Source organism: Motacilla alba, chromosome Z, assembly GCF_015832195.1.
Source record: "Motacilla alba alba isolate MOTALB_02 chromosome Z, Motacilla_alba_V1.0_pri, whole genome shotgun sequence".
Taxonomy (NCBI): Eukaryota; Metazoa; Chordata; class Aves; order Passeriformes; family Motacillidae; genus Motacilla; species Motacilla alba.
The window spans coordinates 47,433,661-47,443,249 of NC_052046.1; the positions used below are offsets into that span (position 1 = coordinate 47,433,661).

A 9,589-nucleotide genomic window follows, 5' to 3' on the forward strand; every position below is an offset into this window, starting at 1 on the left:
TGTGAAGTATTTAAGCAGATGACAAACTATTTCAAGCTACTCTGGGAAGTTATTTACTGGACTGTGGAAAAATGAACTTCAAGACAACATCTGCATGCATTTGAGTATAGCTGACTTGAAACACTGTGCTGTCCTCATTCTCTAGTTGCAGAAAAGTAACAAAATGATGGCAAGAAGGAAGTCAAAGCTTCCAGAATGACAATCAGCTTGGAATTACTTGTTCTTTACCATACTGTGTCTGACCCACAGTAACCTGTCTTCCTTTCTTCAACTTCGGTGGTTAAGTTGTATTCAAAACAACTGCTGTTCTGAAACTCTACTGTGCATGCAGCACAAATAGAAATTAAATGAGAAAGTAAATTATTATGATAGAATTTGGAGGTAGAACTTCTAGCAACAGCAACAGATAAATGAAGTTTCTTTTTTTGCTTTATAATCTCATTTTCTCTTTTGAAAGTTTTATATCTGATCTGAACTACATTCACCAATAAACACTTAAGTGTATTTCCTGAGTTTCTGCATCAACCTAGGTATAGGTAATAACAACAATCCTCCCAAAAAACACACATCCCTCTTCCCTTTTGAAAATGCATATGCTTATTTGTAGGGAGGACTAAATTGCCCTGTGGTCCTTGAAACAAAGTTGAGTCTACTCAATTGGGCAGCAGAGAATGGGAAATATATAAACTGGAGAAAAACTGAGGTATCTTCCAGCAAACAGGATCTCAGGAAGTAGGATATCCTTCCCCATAAAATCAGGTGAGGCTTTCTAGGAGTCTGTCCTGGAGATAATCAAAGCACACACTACAACAACCACACGTCTGCCCTTTTTGCTCATGCCAGTGCCATACTGCACCACCCTCACCCAAACACGAACTCTCCTAGAAATATGACTCGAGGCTTAAGTACAACCAAAACCTGGGATACTTATTCACACCATCACTCTTCCTTCTTCAATTAAATGATACCTAAAAGCAAAAGAAAAAGCCTGCCTCAAACAAATCCATGGAAATTCAGTTCTTCAAGCTTCTAGCCTAAAACTATCTGTAACGCAATGTCTATTTCACTTCTGGCTAGCCAAGGTTACATTTGAAAATGTACTTTTCATCCACTGTTAGTACAGCCACATATCCCTACTGCCATAATATCCCTATTAACCTGTCTAATCTCTTCCCACACAAGCCACAGGTATAAACACTGTAAAAACAGTGCTGGCGTTTAAGAGTCTTCCTTTTGTTTCTTTCTCTCAGGGAATTTTCTCCCATATGTGTTGCTAGGAGACAGTAACCACTGGGTACTTACGAGAAACAAGAGAAACGGTCACAGCTTAGGGGAGAGGTTCAGCTGGCTACTCTCTCTGGGTTTCTCTGGGGAAGGCAGAGATGCCACGACAATTGTGCTGCAAGGAGAAGGGACTGGGGCAGCTCCTAGCTCTCTTGGCTTTGGAGGAGGACGGTGGAAGCTGCTGCTTGGTGGTGGGAATTCACTGCCGCTGCTGGAGCCCAGCCTGCTCCTGCTTCTTCTGCCATGGAGTGAGCCTCTGCTCGCGAGACTAGGACTTTATTAACACCCAACCCCACCAAAAAAGGGACTTTCCATCATCTGCTGGGGTGCCTCAGGAGAAAACCCTGGGATCCCAAGTGTTCTCCCCTTGCAGGGAGTCTTTTCCCTGCCCTGCTCAGAGCTGGGCCGCCACTTCCCCAGCCCTGCCATTTTGTTTTTTTCTGCACTACTTTGAGTTTTCGCTGCATTGTAGCTCTGCACCCCCCGCGCCCCCCCACCCCCCTTCCCCGACAGCCAGAAGGCTCCGTGCTTCCAGTTGCAGCTGCAAAGTTTCTGATTAATCTCATCCACCACTCCGGGACTTGGATGTTCCCTACCTTCCCAGCTTTTTGCTGATCCCTACCTTCCCAGCTTACTGCTCTGATGTCCCTGCTACATCTCCTTCTGCTATCCAGAGGGGTCACGGAAACGGCTGCCCCTGGGGGTTCCTAAAGGAAACCCCTTCTCCATCTCTTCCCACCAGCTGCGCCCACCACTGTCTGCACAGAGAGACACAGCCGGACCCGCGCACAGCGCCCCTGCAGGCGTGGGGGAACCACCTCACCCGCCCGGCCCACCAGCAGCCAGCAGCGCCCCTGGCGGCTGCGACCGGAACTGCACCAACGGGGAAAGGGCTTAAAGAGCGGGAAGAGACTTCCATGGGATTTCTGCCCTTGTTTGCTGTTGCTGCCACTACTGTTTGTTTGCCTTGCTAGACACACTAGTAAAGAACTGTTATGCCATTTCTCATATCTTTGCCTGAAAGCCCCTTAATTTCAAAATTATAACAATTCAGAAGGAAAGGCATCCATATTTTGCATTCCTGCTCCTGCCCTCCCTAGCAGACACCCGTCTCTCAAACCAAGACACATGGGTATAACTGAAGGCAGGAGTGAAACTTCCCCTGACTTGAACAGATAGGAAAGTCTGCTTGTCCTCTTGTCTTCTGTCTAGAACCTAACAGGATGTATGCTTTACTGACAAAAAGCAAGTGCAGAAGACAGAGACATAAATCACCTGAGAAGTTCTCCGGCAGTCTAGGAAATGAAGATTTCTGTGCTTATTGACTCCTCTCTTCAGCAGTAGGGAGAGATGACCCAGAGGCCAGCTGCTCTGCCTAACAACAAAGAGCCGTAAGAATATGCAATAATCTATGGTTTCCAAGTATACTGAATGCCTGCATACCCCTTAAACCCTAAAAGCACTCAAGAACAGATTTCTGTGAAGTCACATCAAAGTCAGAATCTACTGTTAAGCTGCTTTTAAAGGCATACTTGTCAGAGTACAGATTTTGGCCTACCATATCTCACAAAATCTCAGTACCACAATATCTCATTTGTAGTTCCACTGACACCTAAACAACCAATTAAGGGGTTTGTAGGCCACCTTTCACCAACAAGACAAAGAACTTCTGAAGGGGATATCTGAAGAAAAAAAGTAATTACCTCCATTCAACAAAGCTGCCTGCAACTGGAATGCTTTGAGAAAGGAGGAGTACATTGGTCTCTAACTTGTTTGCCTCCTTTCTAGCTTCACTGTGATGTTTAGCTCATCGTCTAGACCATATGTGGTTATCAAACATGATGGGCAAGCAATTGTCCAGAATCAGTCAACTCTCTTCCAAGTATAATTTTATGAGTTACACAAAATCCAAACTGAAGCATTATTTTTACTAATTTTTATCATTCCTAGAAAACAGAAGAAAGACAGTCTAATCTGCAGACACTTTTAAGTGCATAATTAAAACCAGAAATAAATTACAGATATGCAGCAGAATACACCTAATACTTCCCAGTCCATGGCAGGTACTTAACTTTTGCTTACTAAAAGAACCCAAAGCACAGCTCCAGACTTCAGCAAACACTGTGTTTGTCAAGGTATACGGGAAAGTTAATCAACAAAACTTTACACAATTTTTGCTGGAGAAGTAATCTAGAACATGTTTTTTCTTGTGCTACTCAGCTCACAAAACATTACGTCTAGAAAGCTGAAAATTTCCCTATTCAAAAATTTCAACTAAAATCAGAAGATAATACACTGGACTTGACCTGTCTTGATTCCACATAACTAGCAACGATTTCCATGTAGGAAACATAAACACTAAATTAGTAAAAACTGAAACAATTCTGAAACACATAATTACTTGATTTTAATAAATCAAATAGACCAAAGGTCTGACATCTAATGACTCTTTCTGTTCTTATCCACCTAGGGTAAGAAACCATAATCTAGCCAAGTTCCCTTTTACATTTAAACAGGATTAAAAGAAGTTCATGGGAAAAGAAGTTGGGCAGTTGGATTTTGCTTGCTCTGTTGTCATTTATGGGTTTTTTTGAAGTCCATGTTGGTGACACTTCACAGACCTTAGCATGCTGGCACAGACCAGCTAGAACATCTTACAATACTACAAAGTAGTAACTAATTGATATAGCTCCATTTTCTTCAAAATGCCATATAGAACAGATGGTGTTAAGTTCAGCACCCCTTCTGTGAAAGTCAAGTATTTACTAAATCACTGGAATCCACAGAACTGCTTTTCAAATAAGCTCCTACTCTCACCAGTATGCGTAGGTGCAGAACTTGAACACTATACTGGAATATTCCACAACAGCATTAAAAATCACCCCAAAAAAACACCAATGAAAAAAACCCAAACCTAACCCAATCAAAGAGTTAATCAAGTTTTAGAGATTTTTAAGTCTTATCAAAAAGAGTATAAATTCATCAAAATATTTCAAGAACATCTCAACCAAGGCACAACAACCGCAAAAATCAAAATATGATTAGGTAACAGTTACAGCTAGTAGACACCACAGGTAATCATTACTGTTTCTATATATTTCATTTTGTGGAACCATTACGATAGTGAAGTTTCCAAGTCAGTCATTCAAGACCTCATTTAACATAGATTTACAGCAGTTTCACGACATATATTACAGAAAATAAATAAAAATATATAACCGGGATTTGTAGAACCATGCTCCACAAACTGAAAGCCAAATACATTCACCCCCTGAATCCTGAATTCTGTATTTCAAATTCACATTTTACTATATAACAGAAAGTTAACTTCAGCCACTACATGGTAAAAGCAGCTAGCTCAGATTGAATTATTTCACAATTGTTTGAAATGGATCAGTGACAAGGCCCTTTTGTCTCTAGAATCAACTGTTCATAGGTAAATAGAAACCAGTTAACTGCACTGTTTTAAGGAGCTCAATATATATCGTCAGATGGAAGCAAGTCTACGCATTCATAAAGCAAGGTCAGATTCCCCATTCTATTACGGCAGGTAGGACGATGACATCTAGATAGCATCTGGGCAGCAAGTGGGACACATCTTGATATACAGGAGGTACTCATAATGAGAACCACTGTCAAGAAAGATCAGCATTCACCTTCCATCATAAAATCACTAACCTCTGAAGAGCAGTAAGAGAAGGAACACAAGAAACACAACAAACCAAAAAATTCTCTCACACCTGTCATGAGAAACAAGCTATCTAACCACATGACAGGAAACAACTTTCTGTAAGAGCACTCTCTTTTGGTTCAGCTTCAATGAACAGCTTTCGAAGATGGTTTTCTAAACTAGTTTGTTGAATTGGTTTTAGTCACCTATGAAAACATATTGCCATGCCACACCATCAAGAAAACAGAGTTTGATCTTTCTCTTACCAGGTTAAAAAAAAAAGGAGACAGGAAAAACAAAATGGAAAATGAGAAGTTTGTAGCAAAAGGCTTCATTCTTCAGAAAGGGAAAAAAAAAAGGTTAAAAAGGTATTTTGCTTCAGTAAATAAAATCCTTCTAAAGATATTTCATTTGTCAAACATTAAGCAAATAACACATTACATTAACACATTAACACAATAGCTCTTGCATCAGCTATTGGTTTACGGATCTGAATATGTCAAAGAGTGCAGTCTGGCAATAGATAGCAAGGAAAGATACAGGGAAAGAAGAGGATTAAAGTATACTTGGACTGAGAAAATAAATGACTGAATAAGAATGTACTAAATGTTTATTACCTTTAGGACTGTATGTTACCTGCTAATTTCATAAATATTTAGAACTACAGCGAGTCACGATTTACTTGATTAAAGATCTACTGAAAAGCATGCCTACTTTGAAAAAATAGTTAATTTCTAACTTCCTCCAGCAAGCTGATCACTGAGACTGCATTTACTGCAGTCTTCCTTTTCCTCGGTCTCATTTTCCAGTCTTTGAAAAGAAGGTTTTACTAGTCTCAGGTTTTTAATTTGGTTGAATACAGCCTAGCATTACTCACAATGGCAAAAACACTGGAGGATCTTCTAAGTGAAGTGAAGATGCAGAGATTTGGCAAGTTCTTCAATTACATCTGCTCCTTTTGGGATTTGAAGGCCCACAATACTGATCTTTGAATAAATCAACACAACCAAGACAGGAAGAAAAACCTTCTGAGCGTCACAGAAAAGAATACAATGCAAGGTGAAGTAAAGATGATATAGACAAGAAACTTCACAAAGATTATGAAATAGAGACAAATTTTACAGAATAAAATTTAGCTCTAGCAACAAAACTGCAATGTAACAAAGTTAAACTGTGTTGTGGATGGCTTATTTTTATTCTGTTTTGCTCTTCAGCCTAAGAATTGGTTTAAGCATCTGAAGGCCTGCTCTGAGGGAGAAGCTGCATACTTCAATACATTTCACATTTTTAGTAGATTAGCATAATTTCAAAATGCAGTAGTTATCACAATAAATGACAAATTAACTACAACTGGTAAAACTAGTCTACTTTAGGCACTATTGCCTTCAGACTGAGAAATGTAAAAAAAAAATAAAGTAACTGCCTGTTGCAGGAATCTACTGACGTATCAGGCTATAGACTTTTGCTCTCACTTTTCCATCTAGAATTAAAACGGTTGCCTCAGAAGCCATGACGCAGATACACATTCCAAAATGATACTGTAATTTGGATAACCTTTTTTGAGTTTTATGCTGTTGTAAACTCCTTCTATATATTATTTTCTCCATAATCATGTTTGCTAATCAATGGTTATTAACGGAGATGGAAAAAGCAGCAGAAAGAAGTATTATTATACAGTATTTAATTCGCATATTTCTATCTCAGTAAAAGCTGCAAGATTGTGCCATTCCAATGCTTCTCCACTAGAAGCTTCTAAAGCAAAGCAGGCAAAAGACGACATAGCTAGGACATTTGTTACTTAAGAGCAGTGCTCAGAAACTATATTTATACACATGGATAGCCAAAGACTTTAAGTATGATCCTTGAAAAATTAAACACTTGGAATTACAGTAACATGTCTAGAAAGCAAATACAAAGCATCATGTCTTAACACCTTCAGCATTCACCCTTAATTTACAAGCTAGAAATAAAACCGTTTCATGGCACATCACTTTAGATACGCTTGAACTACCTTCAAGTGTTTTGGTTTTACGTCACAAGCAGCAAAAAGTAAGCCATATTTATCAAAGCCAGAAGGGGGTGCTCTGAATAACTGAGGTGGAGGGTACTGAACCAAGCATTTGCCTTGCACTAGTAAAGAGGTCAAAAGCATGCTGTCTTGTTTTCATTTGAGAGCTCACTTAACTTCACGTTACCATGCCTTTTTCACAAAAACTTAACAAATAAACAAGCAATAACAAAAACAACTACAGAAAAAAAAATCCAGAATAAAAAAATCTGAAAGCACTCCTTTCAGGAAAAAGGAAATGCTTCTGTTTGTACTATTGCCATCATAAGGGCAAATTAATTTGTGACAGAAAGCTAGCAACACGAAGACCTGACAAGTGTAAATTCTGTTTTTGTATTCCATGTTTCAGACACTAACGCAAGCTGTTTAAGACACTAACGAGGAGATACATGAAATGCAAAACAGCCAAAACGCCTATTTTACGGGTTTTACCTACACAATGCCTATTCTGACATAACTAGTTCAGATCTTTTTAACGTGACTGTCCAGTGTTGACCCCTTATACCGAATTGTCCTGAAACGAAAGAAAAGGCCCTAGTTCATTCTGCCAAGTGTAACACAGTATTCTCATCTCTGCCAGCACTTTGGTGCATCAGCCACCCCCCACCCAACACGAGAAAAAGATACGCACATTCCAATCAAGCCTCTCTCAGCGGGGCTCACCCAGTTCCCCCGCTCCTTCCCTCCCTTCCTCCCTCGCCCCAGGCCTTGCCAGATTCCCAAATCACCTCTGATTTTAGGTTTCATTTTGTTGTAAACAGCAAAACGAAAGGAGAAAGCTTCCAAAGCAAGGATTCTTACCCTTGAAATCCCGCCATGCGCGCAAATAAGGAGGGTGAATTGTTTTTCCTCTCTTTTTTTTTTTTTTTTTGATGGGCGATGAAGGGGGAGGGGGGAAGAAACAAAAGCCTACACGGAAAGCGGCTAAGCAGCGCAGACTGAGGGAGAAGGCGGAGACCCTGGTGGAGGAGCAGGGCGAGCGTCAGCCATGTTGTGTGTGTGTGTGTGTGTGTGTTGGTCCAGTATTTACAAACCTGCAGCTGCAGCAGCGCTTGGAGCCTGGGAGAGAGAGGGGAAGGCAGGGAGGGAGAGGGAAGGGAGGAGGGAGGAAAGGAGCGAGGGAGGAGGGGAAAGCGGCACAGCAGACAAAGGATAGCAGCAGCGCAGAGCGAGCGGGGCGCGCACACACCGCGCCGGCGCTGTCTCCCGCGGCCCCGGCTCCCCCGCCGCCCTCACGCCCCCCTCGTCCCGCTTTCCCGCCTCCACCTCGCCGGGGAAAGGCTTATCCGCCAGCAGCCCCACGGCGGGCCCCAACCCGCACACAATAGCTCCGCAGCGGGGAAAGGGGGAGGGCACCGCTCCCCTACGGGTGGATGCGGCGCGGGGCCGTGCCGGGGGAGGGCGGCAGAGGCCTGGAGCCCGGAAGGGCGGGGGGGGGGGGGGGTTGCCAAGCAGCCAGGGAGCTTGCGGGGAAAGGGAGAACAGAGACGACACCTCCAGACCGGAGCCTCCGCGGCCCCGATGCCGCCCGCGGCTTCCGGGCGGAGAGGGCGGGGGATCCACGATGCGAGAGGCCCGAGGGAGGCGAGGCGCGGCCGGCCTGGGAGCGCCGGTCCCCCCACAGCGACTCCCTCCGGCTCTGCCCGGTACTGGGCCGGGCCAGGCCAAGGGCGGCGCGACGGGCTGCGCTCCCCCCGTCCCCTCCCTCGCCCCGGTCGCTCACCTGCTGGCGGGGCGGGCGCCCGGGGGTGCCAGGGCTGCCGCTCAGCCCCTCCCAGCCGGGCCGCTCAGCTCCTCTGCGGCGGCGGCAGCAGCGGCGGCGGGCACGGCCGCTCCCCTCGTCTCGCTTGTCCCCCTCCGCCGCCGCTGCCTCCAGCTCGCCTCTGCCACATTTGGATCCCCCTCTCCCTACGCGAGCTCCGCCGCCAGGATAGAGGCCTCCTCACCTTCCTGCCAAATAGTGAGCCGCCCGCATCGCGCCGTTCAAAACACAGGGCCGGGGCCCGCCCTCCTCCCCCGCTCTGGCCCCCCCTGGCGGCGCGCAGGCGCACTGCGCCGCCCCGACTGCGGCGGGCGCCGGCAGCCCCACCCGCCCCGCCATGGGCGGCAGCGCGGCCTGCGGGGTGTGGGTGGCGCCCGGCCTGGCCCGGGGCACCCTGCAGCAGCCCTCAGTGTGCACAGAGAGTCACCGAGCCGTTTCTGAATGTCCTGTACTGGGAGGGACCCACACAAGGATCATCGAGTCCAACTCTCAGCCCTGCACGGGACATGAGTCACACAGTGTGCCTAAGAGCATTGTCCAAACGCTTCTTGACTTCTGCCAGGTTTGGTGCCGAAGAAGGTCATGAGTGTAGTGCAGCTGCCAGAAGGCAGGCTAGCACTTCACCTGAGCAGGGAAAGTATTGGCAATAATACAAGCGAATGACTGCCTTTTGTATGAAATTGTGTCTCATTTCAAGAGCGGCAACCTTACTGGGAGAAAGAAGGTGTGGTTCCTTTGAAACTTAAAGGTTTCCCTGAAAACATGTTGATCTATGCAATAAAGGCATGAAAAAAGGTGGGAAAGC

The 9,589-nt window shown here is 44.7% G+C and overlaps 1 protein-coding gene across 4 annotated transcripts in view; it reads right to left on the bottom strand.

Moving 5' to 3' along the window:
• Positions 1-9,077, bottom strand: part of SPIN1 (spindlin 1) — a 63,312-nt gene extending 54,235 nt beyond the window's left edge. Inside the window, exons 1-2 of one of the 4 annotated variants that reach the window (XM_038123604.1) lie at positions 8,517-8,687; positions 7,824-7,981 (exon numbers count right to left, since the gene is read on the bottom strand). The gene's annotated coding sequence lies outside the window, so the exon portion shown is untranslated. Of the gene's footprint in view, positions 1-2,559; positions 2,660-7,823; positions 8,464-8,516; positions 8,688-8,745; positions 8,876-8,968 lie in introns of those variants that run through there. The other 3 variants (XM_038123605.1, XM_038123606.1, XM_038123603.1) reach the window with 3 other exon arrangements.
• Positions 9,078-9,589: the final 512 nt, after the last annotated feature.